Source organism: Ranitomeya variabilis, chromosome 7 (genome assembly GCF_051348905.1).
Source record: "Ranitomeya variabilis isolate aRanVar5 chromosome 7, aRanVar5.hap1, whole genome shotgun sequence".
Lineage (NCBI taxonomy): Eukaryota > Metazoa > Chordata > Amphibia > Anura > Dendrobatidae > Ranitomeya > Ranitomeya variabilis.
The window spans coordinates 70594484-70617426 of NC_135238.1; positions in this window are offsets into that span (position 1 = coordinate 70594484).

Genomic DNA, 22943 nt, shown 5'->3' on the forward strand with positions numbered 1-22943 from the left:
TTGTCAGGTGTGCAGTGGTCGAAGATACAAGACATGTGTCAAGTCCTTCAGTGTTTTGAGGAATGCACACGGCTGGTTAGTGCAGACAACGCCGTAATAAGCATGAGCATCCCCCTAATGCGTCTGCTGATGCAAAGTTTGACGCACATAAAGGAGCAGGCGTCTGCACCAGAGGAAGAGGGAAGCCTTGATGACAGTCAGCCATTGTCTGGTCAGGGCAGTGTACAGGACGAGGTAGCGGGCGAAGAGGAGGTGGAGGACGAGGAGGATGATGGGGATGAGTATATTTTTAATGCGGAAACTTTCACGGGGGCACAGGAAATTGGTTGCGTGTCACGGCCGGGTTCTGGTTTTTTGAGGGACACAAGTGACGTAGATTTGCCTGCAACTGCCCCTCAACCAATCACAACCGGAGATTTGACAACTGGAACTTTGGCCCACATGGCGGATTATGCCTTACGTATCCTAAAAAGGGACACACGCATTACGAAAATGATGAACGATGACGATTACTGGTTGGCCTGCCTCCTTGATCCACGCTATAAAGGCAAATTGCAAAATATTATGCCACATGAGAACTTGGAACTAATATTAGCAACCAAACAATCAACTCTTGTTGACCGTTTGCTTCAGGCATTCCCAGCACACAGCGCACGTGATCGTTCTCACACGAGCTCCAGGGGGCAGCAGACTAGGAGTGTTAGGGGTGCACACATCAGAAGTGGCGTTGGACAGAGGGGTTTTCTGACCAGGTTGTGGAGTGATTTTGCTATGACCGCAGACAGGACAGGTACTGCTGCATCAATTGAAAGTGACAGGAGACAACATTTGTCCAGTATGGTTACTAACTATTTTTCATCCCTTATCGATGTTCTCCCTCAACCGTCATTCCCATTTGATTACTGGGCCTCCAAATTAGACACCTGGCCAGAATTGGCAGAATATGCATTGCAGGAGCTTGCTTGCCCGGCAGCAAGTGTCCTATCAGAAAGAGTATTCAGTGCTGCAGGGTCAATATTAACCGAAAAAAGGACTCGTCTGGCTACCCAAAATGTTGACGATCTAACATTCATTAAAATGAACCACAACTGGATTTCAAAATCTTTTGCCCCACCTTGCCCGGCCGACACCTAGCTTTCCTATGAAAAGCTCTTGCCTGTGAATTACTTTTCTAATGTCTAATTTGCTGCTGCAGATTGTACAGCATACGACATGTTTACACCTCCCTAAATGGCCAAACTCCCCACACGGGGCCGTGGTATCGCGACTTGGCGCAAGCACCCGTGAGACTGCTGTTTGTCTGAAGAGGTGGGTGTGCTCGCTTTTGGTTGACGGCATTGCTACTGGGTCCCTCATAGTACAATGTAGTGTCTCTGGCGGTGGTGGTGCGCACCCAACGTCAGACACACCGTTGTAACATGAGTGGCCCTGGGGCGGTCCCGCCGGCCTCAAGAGAGTTCCCCCCTACCCCAGCTCAAACTGGGCTCTACTACGTGCAAAATTATGTCGCACAGCTCCACCAATCTTTAGTCTATTCGCTGACATCATTCAATGTCTGGCACTGACAATACAAATTTGTAGACATCTATGATGCAACTTAAAGTAGTCTGTGTCTGTGTCCTATATTGGCACCATTAAATAGTTACTGCCAAATTACTATGTCAGAAACACAGCAGATGAGCCCACCCCTGTACCTAAGTATGCCATCTTTTTTTTTGTTTTGGTTGTTTTGCGAGACATTAACATCTATTTATATTTTGGGAGTACTGGGACAGACACTCCTTGCACTACTCCTCCACTCAGCACCAAGCTGCCTGCCCGTGTATCCATGTAACCGCTGTAAAACTGCCATGAGCCTATTGTTTGTTATTTTAGGCCTTTGATAGCCTGTCTGCGGTCCCTACTCCTCCACTGACCACCAAGCTGCCTGCCCGTGTATCCATGTAACCGCTGTAAAACTGCCATGAGCCTATTGTTTGTTATTTTAGGCCTTTGAAGCCTTTCTGCGCTCCCTCCTTCCACTAGTCCTCCACTGACCAGACCACTGCTGCCCGTGTACCCCTGGAACCAATTTTAAAGTGCCTACAGCCAGCCCATTTTATTGTGTTAGGCCTTCGAAGCCTGTCTGCGGTCCATACTTCCACTAGTCCTCCACTGACCAGACCACTGCTGCCCGTGTACCCCTGGAACCAATTTTAAAGTGCCTACAGCCAGCCCATTTTATTGTGTTAGGCCTTCGAAGCCTGTCTGCGGTCCATACTTTAAATACTCCTCCACTCACCACCAAGCTGCCTGCCCGTGTATCCATGTAACCGCTGTAAAACTGCCATGAGCCTATTGTTTGTTATGTTAGGCCTTTGATAGCCTGTCTGCGGTCCCTACTTTAAATACTCCTCCACTCACCACCACCAAGCTGCCTGCCCGTGTATCCATGTAACCGCTGTGAAACTGCCATGAGCCTATTGTTTTTTTATGTTAGGCCTTTGATAGCCTGTCTGCGGTCCCTACTTTAAATACTCCTCCACTCACCACCACCAAGCTGCCTGCCCGTGTATCCATGTAACCGCTGTAAAACTGCCATGAGCCTATTGTTTGTTATTTTAGGCCTTTGAAGCCTTTCTGCGCTCCCTCCTTCCACTAGTCCTCCACTGACCAGACCACTGCTGCCCGTGTACCCCTGGAACCAATTTTAAAGTGCCTACAGCCAGCCCATTTTATTGTGTTAGGCCTTCGAAGCCTGTCTGCGGTCCATACTTCCACTAGGCCTCCACTGACCAGACCACTGCTGCCCGTGTACCCCTGGAACCAATTTTAAAGTGCCTACAGCCAGCCCATTTTATTGTGTTAGGCCTTCGAAGCCTGTCTGCGGTCCATACTTCCACTAGGCCTCCACTGACCAGACCACTGCTGCCCGTGTACCCCTGGAACCAATTTTAAAGTGCCTACAGCCAGCCCATTTTATTGTGTTAGGCCTTCGAAGCCTGTCTGCGGTCCATACTTTAAATACTCCTCCACTCACCACCAAGCTGCCTGCCCGTGTATCCATGTAACCGCTGTAAAACTGCCATGAGCCTATTGTTTGTTATGTTAGGCCTTTGATAGCCTGTCTGCGGTCCCTACTTTAAATACTCCTCCACTCACCACCACCAAGCTGCCTGCCCGTGTATCCATGTAACCGCTGTAAAACTGCCATGAGCCTATTGTTTGTTATGTTAGGCCTTTGATAGCCTGTCTGCGGTCCTTACTTTAAATACTCCTCCACTCACCACCTAGCTGCCTGTGTATCCATGTAACCGATGTAAAACTGCCATGACTGCCTACTGTTTGTTATTTTAGGCCTTTGATAGCCTGTCTGCGGCCCCTACTTGCAATACTCCTCCACTGACCACAATGCTGCCTGGAGTGCCTGCCTGTGTATCCATGTAACCGATGTAAAACTGCCATGACTGCCTACTGTTTGTTATTTTAGGCCTTTGATAGCCTGTCTGCGGCCCCTACTTGCAATACTCCTCCACTGAGCACAATGCTGCCTGGAGTGCCTGCCTGTGTATCCATGTAACCGATGTAAAACTGCCATGACTGCCTACTGTTTGTTATTTTAGGCCTTTGATAGCCTGTCTGCAGCCCCTACTTGCAATACTCCTCCACTGACCACACCAATGCTGCCCGTGTACCCCTGGAACCTATTTAAAAGTTCATAGAGCCTAGTTATATATTTTATTTACTATTAATAAGGCCATGATGGACTACGCTGTACCACGCTACAAGCTAACCAGTCGACACTTCTTTTGCGAGAAAAGCCATCCCAACCCTCCACCAGCATGTAGAAGACCGCATTGTCCATGCACTCTGGCAATCTGTGAGTACAAAGGTGCACCTGACAACAGACGCATGGACCTGTAGGCATGGCCACGGAAGATTACGTGTCCATTACGGCGCAATGGGTTAATGTGGTGGATGCATGGTCCACAGGGGACAGCCTACTAAGTCTGTCTGCAGTCCCTAATTCAAATTGTCCTCCACTGTCTAAATCGGAACTTCCACCTTCTGGCTTTCGGCCTATAGTATCAGAAATTAAACTGCATTTGGCCTTCAACTTTGGTTAGGGCCTACTAACGGCTTCTGCCCCTCCCTGGTGTTGTCCTCAACTAAATAAAGCTGAGCTTCAACCTTCCGGCTCTCATTATGTGGTTTTAAAAAAAAAAATGGTGGTTAGGGCCTACTAACGGCTTCTGCCCCTCCCTGGTGTTGTCCTCAACTAAATAAAGCTGAGCTTCAACCTTCCGGCTCTCATTAAGTGGTTTTTAAAAAAAAATGGTGGTTAGGGCCTACTAACGGCTTCTGCCCCTCCCTGGTGTTGTCCTCAACTAAATAAAGCTGAGCTTCAACCTTCCGGCTCTCATTAAGTGGTTTTAAAAAAAAAAAAAATGGTGGTTAGGGCCTACTAACGGCTTCTGCCCCTCCCTGGTGTTGTCCTCAACTAAATAAAGCTGAGCTTCAACCTTCCGGCTCTCATTATGTGGTTTAAAAAAAAAAAATGGTGGTTAGGGCCTACTAACGGCTTCTGCCCCTCCCTGGTGTTGTCCTCAACTAAATAAAGCTGAGCTTCAACCTTCCGGCTCTCATTAAGTGGTTTTAAAAAAAAAATGGTGGTTAGGGCCTACTAACGGCTTCTGCCCCTCCCTGGTGTTGTCCTCAACTAAATAAAGCTGAGCTTCAACCTTCCGGCTCTCATTAAGTGGTTTTAAAAAAAAAAAAAATGGTGGTTAGGGCCTACTAACGGCTTCTGCCCCTCCCTGGTGTTGTCCTCAACTAAATAAAGCTGAGCTTCAACCTTCCGGCTCTCATTAAGTGGTTTTAAAAAAAAAAAAAATGGTGGTTAGGGCCTACTAACGGCTTCTGCCCCTCCCTGGTGTTGTCCTCAACTAAATAAAGCTGAGCTTCAACCTTCCGGCTCTCATTATGTGGTTTAAAAAAAAAAAATGGTGGTTAGGGCCTACTAACGGCTTCTGCCCCTCCCTGGTGTTGTCCTCAACTAAATAAAGCTGAGCTTCAACCTTCCGGCTCTCATTAAGTGGTTTTAAAAAAAAAAAAAATGGTGGTTAGGGCCTACTAACGGCTTCTGCCCCTCCCTGGTGTTGTCCTCAACTAAATAAAGCTGAGCTTCAACCTTCCGGCTCTCATTAAGTGGTTTTAAAAAAAAAAAAAATGGTGGTTAGGGCCTACTAACGGCTTCTGCCCCTCCCTGGTGTTGTCCTCAACTAAATAAAGCTGAGCTTCAACCTTCCGGCTCTCATTAAGTGGTTTTAAAAAAAAAAAAAATGGTGGTTAGGGCCTACTAACGGCTTCTGCCCCTCCCTGGTGTTGTCCTCAACTAAATAAAGCTGAGCTTCAACCTTCCGGCTCTCATTAAGTGGTTTTAAAAAAAAAATGGTGGTTAGGGCCTACTAACGGCTTCTGCCCCTCCCTGGTGTTGTCCTCAACTAAATAAAGCTGAGCTTCAACCTTCCGGCTCTCATTAAGTGGTTTTAAAAAAAAAAAAAATGGTGGTTAGGGCCTACTAACGGCTTCTGCCCCTCCCTGGTGTTGTCCTCAACTAAATAAAGCTGAGCTTCAACCTTCCGGCTCTCATTAAGTGGTTTTAAAAAAAAAATGGTGGTTAGGGCCTACTAACGGCTTCTGCCCCTCCCTGGTGTTGTCCTCAACTAAATAAAGCTGAGCTTCAACCTTCCGGCTCTCATTAAGTGGTTTTAAAAAAAAAAAAAATGGTGGTTAGGGCCTACTAACGGCTTCTGCCCCTCCCTGGTGTTGCCCTCAACTAAATAAAGCTGAGCTTCAACCTTCTGCTCCAAATTACCATTTTAAAAAATGCAATAGGCTTTTCCGGCCTACTAAAGGTGTCTGCCCCTCCCTGGTGTTGTCCTCAACTGAACAAAGCTGAGCTTCCACATTCTGGCTTTCGCCCTATACTATCAGATATTAAACTGCATTTGGCCTACTAGTGTGGTTAGGCCCTTGAAACAGTGTCTGCTGCTCTTGGGTTTGCTACTCCACTGAACAAAGCAATGCCGCCTGTTTAGTCCTGTTACCAATTTTGAACTGCATGTAGCCTACTTTATTCTTTGGCCCTATATCTGTTTCCTCCTCATCCTGCCCATTGCCCAGCCACTGCTAAATGAGTCTGCTGGTACATTGACCTAGACCACTACATTCCCCTTGTACTCTACACAGCCAGAATCTGTCCCTGCTGAAAGTAAGGTTCCCCTTCCCGCATGTTATACCACCTTACACAGGGACAAAGAGGAAGGTGCAGATGAAAGTGCAGGTTCCTTCATCAGGTGGGGGGGCATACTCGTTGGCGACGTCACTGGCACAGGGCCCCTCAGAGTACGCAAAAGTGTCGCTGCTGGTGGGAGGCGCCCCCGCCATGCAAACACACCGCCGTACTTTGAGGGGCCCTGTGCCAGTGGCAATGCGAACGAGTGGGCCCCCCCCCTGCTTGCTCAGGATCACAGCACTTGCAACTTTTAAATACTTACCTTTCCCTGCAACACCGCCGTGACGTAGTCCGCATTTCCTGGGCCCACGAAAAACTTGAGCCAGCCCTACTCCCCCCACAACTTTCCCCCAATTCCCTATGCCCAACTATTATTATACAGTTAATTAAGATTGGCAAGCTTCAGAAACAAGAATGGATGTTTTTGGCATTAAAATGGGCACTGTAGGTGTTTTCCTGGCCTCCACTCACTGCCGACTATGCTTCCCCATTGACTTGCATTGGGTTTCGTGTTTCGGTCGATCCCCGATTTTTAGCGATAATCGGCCGACTGCACTCGACTCGACTCTGGACAAAATCGGGTTTCCCAAAACCCTACTCGATCTTAAAAAAATGAAAGTCGCTCAACCCTACTCAGTCCTCCATATAGTATAATACACTCCTCATAGTGCTCCATATAGTGTAATGCACCGCCATCGTCATCCATGTCGCACAATTCACTTCCCATAGTATAATGCACCCCATAGCTCTTCATATAGTATAATATATTCACCATAGTCCTCGATTCAGTATAATGCAGCCCACACATAGTATAATGCAGCTACCCCAGAGTATAATGCAGCCACCCCACAGAGTATAATGCAGCCACCCCACAAAGTATACTGCAGCCCTGCCATACAATTCAATGTAACCCCCATAGAATATAATGCAGCCCCCCTCATAGTATAATGCAGCCCCTCCATACAGGGTCAGTGAGAAAGACACAAGCAAATGGTGACGAGGGGGCAGGGGAGAGGGCACAAGGGGGCTAGGGGAGACAGGCACAAGGGTAACATAGGGGGCTAGGGAGCAAGGAAGACAGGCACAAGGGGACACATGGGGGCTAGGAGGCAGGGGAGAAGGTTACAAGGGGACTAGTGGGCAAGGGAGAATGACACAAGGGGACAAGGGAGACTGACACAAGGGGACACACGGGGACTAGTGGGCAAGGGAGCTTGACACAACGGGCACACGGGGACAAGTGGGCAAGGGAGACTGACACAAGGGGCACACGGGGACTAGTGGACAAGGGAGACTGGCACAAGGGGACACAGGGACTAGTGGGCAAGGGAGTCTGACACAAGGGGACAAACGGGGACACATGGGGACTAGTGGGCAAGGGAGACTGATACAATGGGACTAGTGGGCAATGGAGACTGACACAAGGGGACACACGGGGACAAGCACAAGGGGACAAGGGAGACAGGCACAAGGGGACACACAGGGACTAGTGGGCAAGAGAGACTGACACAAGGGGACACATGGGGACAAGGGATACAAGCACAAGGGGACACACAGGGACAAGTGGGAAAGGGAGACTGACACACAGGGACTAGTGGGCAAGGGAGACTGACACAAGCACAAGGGGACAAAGGAGACTGACACAAGCACAAGGGGACAAAGGAGACAGGCACATGGGGACACACAGGGACTAATGGGCAAGGGAGACTGGCACACAGGGACAAGGAACACAAGCATAAGGGGACAAGGGAGACAGGCTCAAGTGACACATGGGCCCCTGACCTGCCAGAGCCGCTTGCAGCAGCGACCGCTGCGACCGTGGTAGTTACGCCCCTGCCTCACACACACACACACTACAGATATCACACACACACATACTACAGATATCACACACACACACTACAGATATCACACACACACACTACAGATATCACACACACACATACTAAAGATATCGCACACACACACTTCAGATATCACACACACACACACACTACAGATATCAGACACACACACACCAGATACCAGCTCATATACACATCTCACACTCTCCTCTCTGGTACAGGGGAGGCTGATATAAACCTGCAGCTCCTCAGCTTCTCCTGCTTACAGCAGCTCTGTCCCGCACCTCCCCCTGCTCTCGCCTTCTGTCCCGGGGCTTCAGAGCAGGAGAAGCTGTCTCACCATGCTGACTGGAGCTGCTTCCTATCTCTCACATACCCCGGCTGCCCCCTCCCCCTAGATACGCCTCGGACTGTTGCCGTGTAGGAGGAATCTCCTGCCTTCAACATGGTGTTGGGTGCCTCTGACCCAGAGGTGTATCTAGCCATTCCTGCACCCGGGGCAAAGGATCAGTTTGGCGCCCGCCAAAAAAAACCTCCCTCATCCCCAAAACCTCCCCCATTTGAACCTTAACTCTATTGAAACTGTATGACCAAGCAAAGGTACATTCCTGAATCTCCATAATGTTAAAATAGACACCAATAAAAGTAAAATTAATTGAGACATCAGTAGGTTAAGTGTTTTTGAATGTCCATATTGAATCAGGAGCCCCATATAATGCTCCATGCAGTTTAGGATGGGCCCATAAGATGCTCCATAATTAAATATGCCCCCATATAATTCTGCATAAAGGTTAATAATGGCCCCATAAGATGCTTCATAGACACATTTGCCCAATATAATGCTGCAGAAACATTGATTATGGCCCCATAAGATGCTCCATATGGACACTTGCCCCATATAGTGCTGCACAAATGTTATGGCCCCATAGATGCTCAATACAGACACTTGCCCCATTATAGTGCTGCACAAATGTGATGGCCCCCATATAGTGCTGCACAAACGCTATGGCCCCATATAGTGCTGCACAAACGTTATGGCCCCCATATAGTGCTGCACAAACGTTATGGCCCCCATATAGTGCTGCACAAAAGTTATTGCCCTCACAAATGTTATGGCCTCCATATAGTGCTGCACAAACATTATGGCCCCCATATAGTGCTGCACAAATGTTATGGCCCCCATATAGTGCTGCACAATCATTATGGCCCCAATATAGTGCTGCACAAACATTATGCCCCCCATGTAGTGCTGCACAAACGTTATGGCCGACATAGTGCTGCACAAACATTATGGCCCCCATATAGTGCTGCACAAACGTTATGGCCCGCACAAATGTTATGGCCCCCATATAGTGCTGCACAAACGTTATGGCCCCCATATAGTGCTGCACAAATGTTATGGCCCCCATATAGTGCTGCACAAACATTATGGCCCCCATATAATGCTGCACAAACGTTATGGCCCCATACAGACACTTGCCCCATATGCTGTTGCTGCGATTAAAAAAAATCACATACTCACCTCTCCATCGCTCAGGCCCCCGGCACTTTCAATATTCACCGCTCCTCGTTCCATTCGCCGCTCCATTTTCCACGTCCTCTGCACTGACTGTCAGGCAGAGGGTGCGCACTAACTGCGTCATCGTGCCCTCTGACCTCAGCGTCACTGCAGAAGATGGAGCAGCAGCTTGGAACGAGGAGCAGGTGAATATCGTGCAGTGCTGCGCTCCCCTCCCCGTTATACTCACCTGCTCCTGGCACGGTGCAGTTCCTGCTTCCCCGGTGCTGCTGCTTCTTCCTGTACTGAGCGGTCACCATTACCCCTTATTACAGAAATGAATATGCGGCTCCACCCCTATGGGAGGTGGAGCCGCATATTCATTACTCTAATGAGCGGTACCATGTGACCGCTGAGTACAAGAAGAAGCTGGGGCACCGGGCAGCCAGGGACCTGCAGGGACCGTGCCAGGAGTAGGTTATTATAATTAGACAGCCCCCGCTCCCTGGCCCTGCCAACCCCCTCCTTGGACCGCCGCATCATCAGGCGGCCCGCTGGCACCCCCTTGTCGGCTGCACCCGGGGCACATGCCCTGGCTGCCCCCCCAGATATGCCACTGCTCTGACCTGCTGGGCTCCTGACCCGCCGGGCCCGGTCGCAGCAGCGACCGCTGCGACCGCGGTAGTTACACCCCTGCTTTCAGTTCAAACCATACGCATTGGCTTTCAGTACAGTTCTGTGCAATTTTTTTTCTCTGTATGTTATTTACCCTGCTTTTCCTCTAAAAATAAATAAATTCAGTTGTCAAGATTGCATATTGTAAAAGAAAAGATCGTACCAACTTGGGCAGATATTGCAAAAAAGAAAAATGACAATGCTGGGAACGGTAAGAAAAAACAAGCCTGAGCTTCCACAAGGTATTCTCAGCAAAAGAGGTGTACATAGTTCCATGTTTTATTTCACTCAAGACACAACAGTGGTTTCTTATGTTCCAAAAAAATAATAAACAAGTGATACTTATGAGCACAATGCACAATGATGATGCAATAAGCAATCGAGAAGATAGAAAGCCGGACATGATAATGCACTAGGAAGACATGTGTATCATTGTTGTCCTGAATGTAAACAATAGAATAATGTGAAGATTTTCTGAAAAAAAAACAGATTTTTTTATTTTTTTTATTTTTTTAATTATTTTTACAATTTTTTTTCAAAATGTTTGCACTCAGTTAAATTTTATACTATAGTTAATTTTAGTTATAGTTATAGTTAGTTATAGTTGTTATAGTAGTAGTAGTAGTTGTTTTAGTAAGTTAGTTAAGCTCAAATTTGTAATTTCTGTGCAGAATTCAATAAGCCCTTGTAACCTTTATAAACACAAAATAAATAAAAAAATTTAGTTTTTTACGGTTTTTTTATTTTATAATGACCAACCATGTTCACATACAGTATAATAGTGCAAAAGGTATTCAAAAAATTATTTTTAAGTAGCTAAAACAGCATTTTAATAGGTCTGGTCAAAAATGACCGGAGCAGTACAAGTGTAAAGTGGAAACGAACAGAACAGCAGGGTTAAGTGCAGAATCAAAACTTTTCTTCACTATGAAAACACATTAGAAGCTCGGTATCACATCTGCACCAAAAACATATGAAGTAAGGGTGAAAAGGCATAAACATGCAGCAAGAAAGCCATAACCATAGAAGATTGTTACAGCGTAGGTGTGTGGACAGCTCCAGAAAACAAAAAAGACACAGTATTTACGCTATAAAGAAATGCACGAGCGCAATAGGGTCTTATCTAGGTTAAAAGCTTGATGAAAATCGCTCACCTTGTAAAGTTATGTGAGGTACAACAATTAAAGAGCAGAAAAAGACCAGATGCAGCAGCTTCCATAGAATATCAATAAAGATAACTGGTTTGGTAGTGTCTCTGCGCTCTCTGGGATTATGAAACGAGGTATAGCAGAAAGAAAAATTGCTGGTTTATTGTCAATAGAGATGAGCTAATTTTCTCTGGTTTCCTTTTATTTGGCAAGCTATGGCGCTTGCTGAATAAGCTGCAGTGGAAACCTGGCTACCTGGATCACACCGGCTGATCAACTGATCGGCACTGCAGCTGCATGTGTCGCGGCTGTGTCACAGTCACAACACGTGCATGGAGAGCCTGTTTGTTGTGCTCTCCATGCATGTGTCGTGCCTGTAACACACCCGCGACACATGCAGCTGTGGCGCCAATCAGCTGATCGGCTGGTGAGATCCAGGAAGCCAGGTTTCCACTGCAGCTTATTCGGCAAGCGCTATAGCTTGCTGAATAAGAGGGAACTCGAGCAAATTCGCTCATCTCTAATTGTCAATTCATTTCAGAGTTCACTGACTTCTTCCTCAGGATATCATACGAAAATAGAGAGGTGGCATGAACATACATGGTATATATACAGAAACAAATTGAAAAAAGTGCGTCAAGTGCAGAGGGGGGTATATATACAATCACATGTCAAAAAACCGCTAATGAAGTTAACGATGACATCATGATTATTTGATAATAAGGTATAAAGGGTTTTTTAACTTTTTTTTCTGTATTTTTTTGTAGCACCTCTCTATTTTTGTATGGTTGTCCTGAGGAAGAAGTCAATGGACAATAAACCTGCAATTTTATCTACAATAAGTCTTGTCATGATTCCAAAAAGTGCAGAGACATTACCAATCCTGTTACCTTTATTAGTATTTACGCTATGCATGAATACAGCCTTACAGACACAAAAAGCCAGATGTCATATAGTGAAGCTTATATAAAGATGAGAAAGTTCTGGCTGTTACGACTGTGAATAAATGAACAAAAAATATATCCACAGGTCCCAACTTCAGATGAGTACTGATCAGTGATCCGATAGATGCCACCGCGCAGATGCCGGTGGCACCATCTTGCAAGAGGCAATTTTTTTTCTCTAGCAAGATGGTGCCACCTGCGCTTGCACAGTAGCAGCTGTTGGATCACCAATAGCTGCTTTTGTGCAGTCGAGGACAGTGCCATTTTCAAACTGATTTTTTTTTAGGAATTTATGGATACCATTAAAAAAAAAGAATGATTAAATGCACAATATGGATGCGATGCAATACATATATCATGATTATATGTATTTTTTAAAATGCATATCATATCCATTATGCTAACTAGGGTGCAGGTCAGTGAGGGATCAGTGACCTGTCAGAAACCATATTGGTGAATACCTAAACAGAGCACCACATGAAGACCCCCACATGCCGCCCTGGAGCACGAGCATATCATTAACTCATAACTGAAAATAAAGATTACACAACAACCACAAGACGGATTTCATCAACCCAGGTAACATTTTATTTATTATAACGGCGCCAACCTGACAGTGTCTGTGGGTTACTGAGCACAATCCTGCTAATAAATTTAAATTTTGGACTACTTTAAATCAATTAGACTATATGCTGCTGCATCCACTTTGTATACATCTGGACTTCACCAATCAGGAATGCCCAAGGCTCAGTATTTTCTCCTGAACTTCATGTTGAATTTTATTGATGATGTCCATATACCACAAACGATCGTGAGTGGCAGCTGCAACTGGTTCTCAGTTCATTTGGATTTTCAGATTTGTGTCAAACTTTGAATTGATTTTTTTTGGGGAAAATTTGACAAAACCTGCAAATTTGAATTTCAAAATGCTTTATGCTCTTTAACCTTAACCCTGAGTTTTGTCAGAAGCAAGCACTGACCTTTTCCTAGTTTCCGGTAATGAATGAACTTAGTATTACCCTGACCTTTTGCTTGACCACAATATTGGGTGAACTCTTGTTGTTTTGTTTTTTTTCATCTTATGTTAAAGAAGCACTCACATCATATTTTTTTTTATCCTCTTACTATATTGCAATTATCATCTTATGTGGCACTGTGCATTTACATTAGTTCATTTTGCTCTTTTACACAGTTAATTATTTTGTTTTCCATTCGTTTGATGACATCCCATGATTAAAAAAGGACTAGCTGAATCCTTCTAAGCTCTATGTAGAAACAGGAGGTCAATTTTCCCTGTATGAGTCACAAGTCATTGCAAAAGTCTCTGGTCGAAGGTAGGAGAAATCAGCTGGGTCAAGAGATTCAGGGAGGAATGATTTCTGCCTGGAAAAGAGGCATCCTGTTTCTACATAGAGTACAAAAAAGAGAAGAATTTACTGGCTAGAAGGGCAAAACAAGCAATTGTAAGAACCCAGTGCTATATAATATGATGATTTCAAAATATTAAGAAGATAAAATCTTTGATGGGAATGCTTCTTTAAAGCACAACTCCAGCATTTTTTTTCATTGCACTGCTAGAGTGGTGCTTTAAATGTAAGTCCCGTGTTCCCTGTATGATACTCACCTTCCCATTTTCACCTGTTTTCGAGAGCTTCGTTCTGGCCTCATTCTGGCTCTCATAGACATGTATTGAGAGTTTGTTATGTAGCTTCTGATTTCTTGACAGTCAGAAGCTAAAGTCATGAGTAGAGTTGAGCGACTTTCATTTTTTTAAGATCGAGTCGGGTTTTGTGAAACCCGATTTTGTCCAGAGTCGAGTCGAGTGCAGTCGGCCGATTATCGCTAAAAGTCAGGGATCGACCGAAACACGAAACCCAATGCAAGTCAATGGGGAAGCATAGTCGGCAGTGAGTGGAGGCCAGGAAAACACCTACAGTGCCCATTTTAATGCCAAAAACATCCATTCTTGTTTCTGAAGCTTGTCAATCTTAATTAACTTTATAATAATAGTTGGGCATAGGGAATTGGGGGTCATTTGGCAAAAGTTGTGGGGGGAGTAGGGCCGGCTCAAGTTTTTCGTGGGCCCAGGAAATGCGGACTACGTCACGGCGGTGTTGCAGGGAAAGGTAAGTATTTCAACGTTGCAAGTGCTGTGATCCTGAGCAAGCAGGGGGGGCCCACTCGTTCGCATTGGCACTGGCACAGGGCCCCTCAAAGTACAGCGATGTGTGTTTGCATGGCGGGGGCGCCTCCCACCAGCAGCGACACTTTTGCGTACTCTGAGGGGCCCTGTGCCAGTGACGTCGCCAATGAGTATGCCCCCCCACCTGATGAAGGAACCTGCACTTTCATCTGCACCTTCCTCTCTGTCCCTGTGTAAGGTGGTATAACATGCGGGAAGGGGAACCTTACTTTCAGCAGGGTCAGATTCTGGCTGTGTAGAGTATAAGGGGAATGTAGTGGTCTAGGTCAATGTACCAGCAGACTCATCTAGCAGTGGCTGGGCAATGGGCAGGATGAGGAGGAAACAGATATAGGGCCAAAGAATAAAGTAGGCTAAATGCAGTTCAAAATTGGTAACAGGACTAAACAGGCGGCATTGCTTTGTTCAGTGGAGTAGCAAACCCAAGAGCAGCAGACACTGTTTCAAGGGCATAACCACACTAGTAGGCCAAATGCAGTTTAATATCTGATAGTATAGGGCGAAAGCCAGAATGTGGAAGCTCAGCTTTGTTCAGTTGAGGACAACACCAGGCAGGGGCAGACAGACACCTTTAGTAGGCCGGAACAGCCAATTGCATTTTTAAAAATGGTAATTTGGAACTGAAGGTTGAAGCTCAGCTTTATTCAGTTGAGGACAACACCAGGCAGGGGCAGACAGACACCTTTAGTAGGCCGGAACAGCCAATTGCATTTTTAAAAATGGTAATTTGGAACTGAAGGTTGAAGCTCAGCTTTATTCAGTTGAGGACAACACCAGGCAGGGGCAGACATTCACCTTTAGTAGGCCGGAACAGCCAATTGCATTTTTAAAAATGGTAATTTGGAACAGAAGGTAGAAGCTCAGCTTTATTCAGTTGAGGACAACACCAGGCAGGGGCAGACATTCACCTTTAGTAGGCCGGAACAGCCAATTGCATTTTTAAAAATGGTAATTTGGAACAGAAGGTTGAAGCTCAGCTTTATTCAGTTGAGGACAACACCAGGCAGGGGCAGACAGACACCTTTAGTAGGCCGGAACAGCCAATTGCATTTTTAAAAATGGTAATTTGGAACAGAAGGTTGAAGCTCAGCTTTATTCAGTTGAGGACAACACCAGGCAGGGGCAGTCAGACACCTTTAGTAGGCCGGAACAGCCAATTTTTTAAAAAAACAGCAGTTAGTAAGAGGCAGAAGGTAGAAGCTCAGCTTTATTCAGTTGAGGACAACACCAGGCAGGGGCAGACATTCACCTTTAGTAGGCCGGAACAGCCAATTGCATTTTTAAAAATGGTAATTTGGAACAGAAGGTTGAAGCTCAGCTTTATTCAGTTGAGGACAACACCAGGCAGGGGCAGACAGACACCTTTAGTAGGCTGGAACAGCCAATTGCATTTTTAAAAATGGTAATTTGGAACTGAAGGTTGAAGCTCAGCTTTATTCAGTTGAGGACAACACCAGGCAGGGGCAGTCAGACACCTTTAGTAGGCCGGAACAGCCAATTTTTTAAAAAAACAGCAGTTAGTAAGAGGCAGAAGGTAGAAGCTCAGCTTTATTCAGTTGAGGACAACACCAGGCAGGGGCAGACAGACACCTTTAGTAGGCCGGAACAGCCAATTGCATTTTTAAAAATGGTAATTTGGAACAGAAGGTTGAAGCTCAGCTTTATTCAGTTGAGGACAACACCAGGCAGGGGCAGACAGACACCTTTAGTAGGCCGGAACAGCCAATTGCATTTTTAAAAATGGTAATTTGGAACTGAAGGTTGAAGCTCAGCTTTATTCAGTTGAGGACAACACCAGGCAGGGGCAGACATTCACCTTTAGTAGGCCGGAACAGCCAATTGCATTTTTAAAAATGGTAATTTGGAACAGAAGGTTGAAGCTCAGCTTTATTCAGTTGAGGACAACACCAGGCAGGGGCAGACAGACACCTTTAGTAGGCCGGAACAGCCAATTTTATAAAAAAAAAGCAGTTAATAAGAAGCAGAAGGTAGAAGCTCAGCTTTATTCAGTTGCAGCTTCTTGGCAATAATATAAAGAAGACGCGACAGGACAACACTCGGTGGATGCCATATCTGTTTTTTCAATGGAAAAAAACCTTTCAGTTAACTACTTGCAGGAGCAAGTTTTTGTAGCTGGTGGACAATTTTTTTTAAAAAAAGCAGTTAATAAGAGGCAGAAGGTAGAAGCTCAGCTTTATTCAGTTGCAGCTTCTTGGCAATAATATAAAGAAGACGCGACAGGACAACACTCGGTGGATGCCATATCTGTGTTTTCAATGGAAAAAAACCTTTCAGTTAACTACTTGCAGGAGAAAGTTTTTGTAGCTGGTGGCCAATTTTTGTACTGTACCAGTTTTTTGTTGTATGTGTTTTTGTTTTTAATGTTAAAATGTCTGCATTTGATATCTCTCCAGTATTTTCTTTTTTATAAGCAAAATACTGCAGTTTTACATCGGTTACATGGATACACAGGCAGCTTGGTGGTGAGTGGAGGAGTATTTAAAGTAGGGACCGCAGACAGGCTATCAAAGGCCTAAAATAACAAACAATAGGCTCATGGCAGCTTTACAGCGGTTACATGGATACACGGGCAGGCAGCTGGTGATGAGTGGAGGAGTATTTAAAGTAGGGACCGCAGACAGGCTATCAAAGGCCTAAAATAACAAACAATAGGCTCATGGCAGTTTTACAGCGGTTACATGGATACACGGGCAGGCAGCTTGGTGGTCAGTGGAGGAGTATTTAAAGTAGGGACCGCAGACAGGCTATCAAAGGCCTAAAATAACAAACAATAGGCTCATGGCAGCTTTACAGCGGTTACATGGATACACAGGCAGCTTGGTGGTGAGTGGAGGAGTATTTAAAGTAGGGACCGCAGACAGGCTATCAAAGGCCTAAAATAACAAACAATAGGCTTATGGCAGTTTTACAGCGGTTACATGGATACACAGGCAGCTTGGTGGTGAGTGGAGGAGTATTTAAAGTAGGGACCGCAGACAGGCTATCAAAGGCCTAAAATAACAAACAATAGGCTCATGGCAGTTTTACAGCGGTTACATGGATACACGGGCAGGCAGCTTGGTGGTCAGTGGAGGAGTATTTAAAGTAGGGACCGCAGACAGGCTATCAAAGGCCTAAAATAACAAACAATAGGCTCATGGCAGTTTTACAGCGGTTACATGGATACACGGGCAGCTTGGTGGTCAGTGGAGGAGTATTTAAAGTAGGGACCGCAGACAGGCTATCAAAGGCCTAAAATAACAAACAATAGGCTCATGGCAGCTTTACAGCGGTTACATGGATACACAGGCAGCTTGGTGGTGAGTGGAGGAGTATTTAAAGTAGGGACCGCAGACAGGCTATCAAAGGCCTAAAATAACAAACAATAGGCTTATGGCAGTTTTACAGCGGTTACATGGATACACGGGCAGGCAGCTTGGTGGTCAGTGGAGGAGTATTTAAAGTAGGGACCGCAGACAGGCTATCAAAGGCCTAAAATAACAAACAATAGGCTCATGGCAGCTTTACAGCGGTTACATGGATACACAGGCAGCTTGGTGGTGAGTGGAGGAGTATTTAAAGTAGGGACCGCAGACAGGCTATCAAAGGCCTAAAATAACAAACAATAGGCTTATGGCAGTTTTACAGCGGTTACATGGATACACGGGCAGGCAGCTTGGTGGTCAGTGGAGGAGTATTTAAAGTAGGGACCGCAGACAGGCTATCAAAGGCCTAAAATAACAAACAATAGGCTCATGGCAGCTTTACAGCGGTTACATGGATACACAGGCAGCTTGGTGGTGAGTGGAGGAGTAGTGCAAGGAGTGTCTGTCCCAGTACTCCCAAAATATAAATAGATGTTAATGTCTCGCAAAACAACCAAAACAAAAAAAAAGGTGGCATACTTAGGTACAGGGGTGGGCTCATCTACTGAGTTTCTGACATAGTAATTTGGCAGTAACTATTTAATGGTGCCAATATAGGACACAGACACAGACTACTTTAAGTTGCATCATAGATGTCTACAAATTTGTATTGTCAGTGCCAGACATTGAATGATGTCAGCGAATAGACTAAAGATTGGTGGAGCTGTGCGACATAATTTTGCACGTGGTAGAGCACATTTTGAGCTGGGGTAGGGGGGAACTCTCTTGAGGCCGGCGGGACCGCCCCAGGGCCCCTCATGTTACAACGGTGTGTCTGACGTTGGGTGCGCACCACCACCGCCAGAGACACTACATTGTACTATGAGGGACCCAGTAGCAATGCCGTCAACCAAAAGCGAGCACACCCACCTCTTCAGACAAACAGCAGTCTCACGGGTGCTTGCGCCAAGTCGCGATACCACGGCCCCGTGTGGGGAGTTTTGCCATTTAGGGAGGTGTAAACATGTCGTATGCTGTACAATCAGCTGCAGCAAATTAGACATTAGAAAAGTAATTCACAGGCAAGAGCTTTTCATAGGAAAGCTAGGTGTCGGCCGGGCAAGGTGGGGCAAAAGATTTCGAAATCCAGTTGTGGTTCATTTTAATGAATGTTAGATCGTCAACATTTTGGGTAGCCAGACGAGTCCTTTTTTCGGTTAATATTGAACCTGCAGCACTGAATACTCTTTCTGATAGAAAACCCCGAAACAGCTGTTTGTGGATGGATACCATGCTTGGCATAGGTGGTCTTCCTTTATTGGATATTCTCCTTTATTGGATGCTGCCCTTCCCGTGGTTGTTCCTTCCCGGAGAAAGGCCTGGCTATTCATTGCTTGCGTTGAGAAACACGTGATGGTGTCTCCGCAGCTTACTTTACATGCGTTTGCATATTTCCCATAAGGGATGGGGGCAGTGTTCTGGATCACTGCGTTGAGAAACACGTGATGGTGTCTCCGCAGTGTTGGATGTTTTGGTCTCCCCGAGGTCATTCATCTGTTCCTTCATAGCCTTTCACCAGGCACTGCTCCTAATAGCCAGTTTCCTACTCCACACTGATGAGGGGCAAACACCCCGAAACAGCTGTCTGTGGGTAGGAGTGCCTCTCGGCCTTCTGGCTGCGATCTTGTGTCGCGGTCAGAGGGTGCGAGTGTTTCCTAGCAGCGTGCTGCTAATTTATTGCTGCGGTATTCGTACCGGCAGAGAAGTTTGAAGATGTTCATTAAGAATACAATTCGTGTGGTCGTGGAAGATGGTGCCAAAAACAACGTGGTGTACGTGGTTCGTGACCTGCTGGAGGGAAAGGCTGGAGCTCATCGGACTGATATTTTCAGCGTGAACGAATTTCATAACCAAGGTACTTATGATGTTACCTTTGTGAGTGAGCCTTGCTGTTTAACAGTCTTTGAGTGGCTCAGAAGTCATGATGGTGACCCATGCCTGGAGGGAGTGCGGGTGGAGCCTCTGTTTGGGCTCATGGAAAAAGTTGTGACGGTTACTGTTTATAATCCTTATACTGAAGTAAGTCTGTTGGAGCAGTTCCTGGCTCGGTACTGCGAATATGTTAAGGGTGGAGACAAACAGAGAAATTGCTTGGGCATTTTTAACTGTAAACTTGTGTTTCGTGTGAAACTGAAGAGAGACCCAAGTTGTTTGGGAGGTTTCACCCACCCCCCGGCGAATTTCTCAGTGGCGGGTCATAGGGGCTTTCTGACATATGCAGGGCAGCCTCTATACTGCAGGAAGTGTTTCCAGTTTGGGCACTTGCAGAATATGTGCGATAAAAGTTTGGTTTGCCGTAACTGCAAAAGAGAAGGCCATGTGGCGGCTGAGTGTCCGATGCCACGTGAATGTGACCGTTGTGGTAATACAGGGCACCTGTATAAGGATTGTCCATATGGTGTGCCGAGGAGGCCAACTAGAGAGGAGGAGAGGCGGGAAGAGGAAGAAAAGAAACGTAAGGAGGAGCGGAGGCAGGAGGAGGAAAAAAAGAGAGAGGAGGAGGTTAAGAAGCGAGAGGAGGAGAGGAAGCGGGAGGATGGCGAGGCGTCTGTGCAGCAAAGCTCTGAGGTAATTCCGCCCTCTATGATTGAGAGAAGGCGGGATAAACGGCAGGAGGACAAGGAGGCTGAGAGGAAGAGGGAGAAGCAGGAGGACAAGGAATTCTGGAGAGCTGCAAAGCAGGAAGAGCGTGCTATGATTAATAAAAATAAAAAAAAAAAGGAGTCCCCAGTTACCAAAGCAGTCGAGTTGGGTGATTTGATGGATTTTGATACTTCTGGGGCGGAGGAGATGGCTGAGTCTGTGATTCATGGGTCTGACCCAGGAAACATTGGTGCTTTTTCCTCAGAAGAGGAGCCTGGAGGTCGAAAGTGTCCCAGGGAGGGTGGTGGGGAAATTAGTGACTTTGAGGATGGTGAAGGAGTGCCCCGGAGGAAGGCTGGGCAGAAGAAGACGCGTCTGGAGGAGTGTATGGAGGTTAGCGGCCCTGAAAGCTGCACGGCGCAGATGGTGGAGGAGGACAGTAGCGGTGCTGGTTAGCTATGTGCTATTATTTCAGTAGCTAAGTGTTTTTGTATATAGTAGCATTTGCCTTTAAAAAATGTTTTTGTTTTTTTTTGTGTGTTTTTTATGTAAGTTGCGTAATGTTATGTTTGTAGGTTGATTTTCTTAGTATTTTTGTTTCTGTGTATGTTATGGGTTTTGTTATTATATCACAAAATGTGAGGGTTTTTAAAAACAGGTTGCGGCGGGCAGCCATCTTGGATTTTTTTGCAACTCAAAATGCAGGAATTTTTTGTTTGCAGGAGTGTGGTATTGTGGATGGTGTGAAGGGGAGTGAATGGCCTCATGGTGCGTCTGTGTGGTCAGGGAGTGCCTGTAATAAAAATGATGGTGTGGGTTTTTTGGTGAAGGGAAATGATGTGAGTTTGTGTGACTATATGGTGATTGAGGTTGGAAGGTGTGTGTTGGCAAATTTTGAGTTTAGAAATGTTCGTTTTTGCGTTATTAATGTATATGCGCCTGTGGATAAACAGGAGCGTAGAGTTTTATTTGAAAAAATTAAGTTTTTTATTCCAGGAAGAGTGCCTGTTGTGATAGTGGGTGATATGAACTGTGATGTGGGAAGTGTGAATGTCGATGCATCAGGGAAAGTGTTAATGGATATGGTGAGTGATTTTGGTTTAAAAGATATGCAGCGGGCATGCAAGATAACTCCGTTGTTAAATACGTTTTTTTCTGACAGTGGGAGGGTGGAGTCTAGATTGGACTATTGTTTTGTTTCAAAAAATCTGATTCCTGTTAGTTATGCACAGGAGAGGGTGTTTTTTTCGGATCATGTGTGTATGAAGTGTGAATTGGATTTGCATGTTAATGAGGTGGCTGGGAAAGGTGTGTGGAAGTTGAATGTGAGTTTGCTGGAAGGAGGGGGGGTGAGAGAGGAGTATGAAAGACATTATGCAGAGTGGTGTGGGTGCAGGAGTGATTTCAGAAATGTGTGTGAATGGTGGGATTGGGTTAAATGGAGAACCAAGAGTTTTTTTAAAAAACTCGGGTACAAGTGTGCGGCTGCAAAGAGAGAAAGGTTTGTTTTTTTAAATGCAAGATTGAGTTTGTTGTATAAGTTGAGGGCGGGAGGGATGGATGTGAGTGAAGATTTAGTGAAAGTGAAAAAAGAAGTGAATGATTTTTTGTTAGAAAGAGGGAGGAGTATTGTGTATAGGGCCAAATTAGAGAATTTGGAGAAGAATGAGAAGTGTTCGCGGTTTTTCTTTAAGAAAGTTTTTGGGAAGAGACAGAGTATGAGTGTTTTGAATGGGATGGATGGAAATGAAGTTAGTGGCGCGGACTTGTGTGAGGAAGTGGCAAAGTTTTATGATGATTTGTATGCTGTGAAATGGAGGGATGAAGGTTTGGAGGGTGAGGTGTTGAGTGTTTTGGAAAATAGTTTGAATAGGATAGAAAGGGAAAGTTTGATGGGTGAGGTGACGGGTGAAGAAGTATGGAAGGTGGTGTGCAGTATGGCGCTGAATAAAACACCGGGGGAGGATGGTTTACCGGTGGAATTTTATCGTGTGATGTGGGATGTGATTGGGAAGGATTTTGTGGATGTATGTAAGTATATGTGGGCGAATGCAGAGGTGGCAAATGGTATGCGTGCAGGGGTGGTTGTGTTATTGCCAAAAAAAGGGGATTTGAAAAATCTAAAAAATTGGAGGCCGATCACATTGCTGAATTGTGATTATAAGATTTATGCGAAACTTTTGGCTAACAGGATGCGTGGTGTGGTTGGGAGCGTGGTGGGTGAGGAGCAATGTTGTGCGGTGCCTGGAAGACGAATACATGGAAGTTTGTGTATGTTGAGAGATTGTTTGTGGGACTGCATGAATCGTAAGAAGGGGGTGTATGTGTTGAGTTTGGATTTTGAGA